This window comes from Cherax quadricarinatus, chromosome 96 (assembly GCF_038502225.1).
Source record: "Cherax quadricarinatus isolate ZL_2023a chromosome 96, ASM3850222v1, whole genome shotgun sequence".
Lineage (NCBI taxonomy): Eukaryota > Metazoa > Arthropoda > Malacostraca > Decapoda > Parastacidae > Cherax > Cherax quadricarinatus.
The window spans coordinates 8607927-8610968 of record NC_091387.1 but is presented as its reverse complement, the minus strand read 5'-3'; positions in this window follow the sequence as shown (position 1 = coordinate 8610968).

Genomic DNA, 3042 nt, shown 5'->3' with positions numbered 1-3042 from the left:
AGTAGATAGAAGTATCGGGAAGGGGGGTGGGGTGGCATTGTATGTCCGAGATCGCTTGAACTGTTGCATTAAAACGGGTATTAAGTCTGAAGTAACACATACAGAGTCTGTTTGGATAGAATTCTCAGAGGGGCATGAAAAATTAACTTTAGGTGTGATATACCGTCCCCCAAATTTAGATAGGGACCAGGGAAGACTACTATGGGAGGAAATTGTTAGGGCCACAAGGCACGATAATGTAGTAATTCTAGGAGACTTTAACTTTAGTCATATTGATTGGAATTTCTTGACTGGGAATTTAGAATCATACGACTTCTTAGAAGTAGTTCAGGATTGTTTTCTGAAGCAGTTTGTGACAGAACCTACAAGGGGTAATAACCTGCTTGACTTAGTTCTGGCAAACAATGAATCCCTTGTTAATAATTTAGAAGTTTCAGAAGAACTGGGTGCTAGCGACCACAAATCAATTACATTTAGAATTGAATGGAAGTATGATAGTAGGGATAACTCAGTAACAGTCCCAGATTTTCGCTTAGCAGATTACGATGGGCTTAGAGAACACTTATCATCTGTTGACTGGGGTAACGAAGAGAGCTATCAATATGACAGTTTTCTGAACACAATACATGCTGCTCAAAGAACATTTATCCCTTATAAAGAAATTAGATCAAATAGAAATGACCCAAAATGGATGAATAATAGGCTGAAATATCTACTAGGGCATAAGAAAGGAATTTATAGGCGTATCAAAAGAGGCGAGGGTCATCTTATGAATCAGTATATTGACACTAAGAGGGACATTAAAAAGGGGATAAGAAAAGCTAAAAGGGACTATGAAATTAAAGTTGCTAGGGATTCTAAAACTAACCCAAAAAGTTTTTTCCAGGTATATAGAACAAAAGTCAGAGATAAGATAGGTCCCCTTAAAAATAACTATGGGCATCTTACTGACAAAGAGAATGAAATGTGCTCGATTTTAAATAATTATTTTCTCTCGGTTTTTACACAGGAAGACACTAATAATATTCCGGTAATTAATTTTTATAGTGGATCAGAAGAAGATAAATTATGTAACATCACAGTCACTAGTGAAATGGTTGTGAAGCAGATAGACCGACTGAAGCAAAATAAGTCACCGGGTCCTGATGAGGTTTTTTCAAGGGTTCTAAAGGAATGCAAAATGGAAGTCTGTGAACCATTAACTAATATTTTTAATTTATCTCTTCAAACAGGTGCAGTGTCTGATATGTGGAAGATGGCTAATGTAATTCCTATTTTTAAAACAGGGGACAAGTCGTTACCGTCAAATTACCGCCCAATAAGCCTGACCTCAATTGTAGGCAAATTACTAGAGTCAATTATAGCTGAGATTATAAGAAGCCATCTCGATAAGCATAGCTTGATTAATGATACTCAGCATGGATTCACAAGAGGCCGGTCTTGTCTAACTAATTTATTAACTTTCTTCAGTAAAGCTTTTGAGGCTGTTGACCACGACAAAGAATTTGATATTATTTACTTAGATTTTAGTAAGGCATTTGATAGAGTTCCGCACCAAAGACTGTTGAAGAAAGTAGCAGCTCATGGCATTGGGGGAAGGGTGCTCTCGTGGATCGAATCATGGCTCACAGACAGGAAGCAAAGAGTGTCCATAAATGGGGTTAAATCCGAGTGGGGATCAGTAACAAGTGGCGTTCCACAGGGATCAGTCTTGGGCCCGTTGTTGTTTATAATATATATCAATGATCTTGATGAAGGAATTACTAGTGATATGAGCAAATTCGCTGATGACACGAAGATAGGTAGGATAATTGATTCAAACGTAGATGTTAGGGAACTTCAGGAGGATTTAGACAAACTCTACTCTTGGTCAGAAAAGTGGCAGATGCAGTTCAATGTAGATAAATGCAAGGTTCTGAAGCTCGGGAGTGTCCATAACCCTAGCACTTATAAGTTAAATAATGTAGAACTTAACCATACAGATTGCGAAAAGGACTTGGGGGTTATGGTAAGCAGCAACCTTAAACCAAGACAGCAATGCCTAAGCGTACGTAATAAGGCAAATAGATTACTGGGATTTATATCAAGAAGTGTAAGCAACAGAAGTCCAGAGGTCATACTGCAGCTTTATACATCATTAGTAAGGCCTCACCTAGATTATGCAGCTCAATTCTGGTCTCCATATTACAGAATGGACATAAATTCGTTAGAAAACATTCAGCGTAGGATGACTAAATTAATACATAGCATTAGAAATCTTCCTTATGAAGAAAGACTGAAGACTCTTAAGTTACATTCACTTGTTAGACGAAGAATGAGGGGAGACCTGATCGAAGTGTATAAGTGGAAGATAGGTATTAATAAAGGGGATATTAACAAGGTCTTGAGGATATCTCTCCAAGAGAGAACCCGCAGTAATGGATTTAAATTAGATAAGTTTAGATTTAGAAAGGACATAGGCAAGTATTGGTTTGGAAATAGGGTAGTTGATGAGTGGAACAGTCTACCTAGTTGGGTTATTGAGGCTAGGACTTTGGGTAGTTTCAAATTTAGGTTGGATAAGTACATGAGTGGGAGGGGTTGGATTTGAGTGGGACTTGCACATCAGAGCTTATTTCTTGGGTAGCATTGAAAATTGGGTGGGTCAAATGTTTGTTAGTGGGATGAATTGTAAAGGACCTGCCTAGTATGGGCCAACAGGCCTGCTGCAGTGTTCCTCCTTTCTTATGTTCTTATGTTCTTATTCATAAGTAGGATTATTGTCAATAAAATCATTAGCTAGATAACCCCAATCAAGATTAGACAGATGTTCCCTAAGTCCATTATAATCGGCAGAACGAAAATCGGGGATTTTTACTGTATTATCATTATTCTTGCATTCCCAATTAATGCTAAAGGTGATGGATTTGTGATCACTTGCGCCAAGCTCTTCAGTGATCTCCAGATTATTCACTAGTGTTTCCTTATTTGACAAGACTAGGTCTAGCAAATTATTACCCCTGGTAGGTTCAGTTACACTCTGTTTCAGAAAACAGTCCTGAA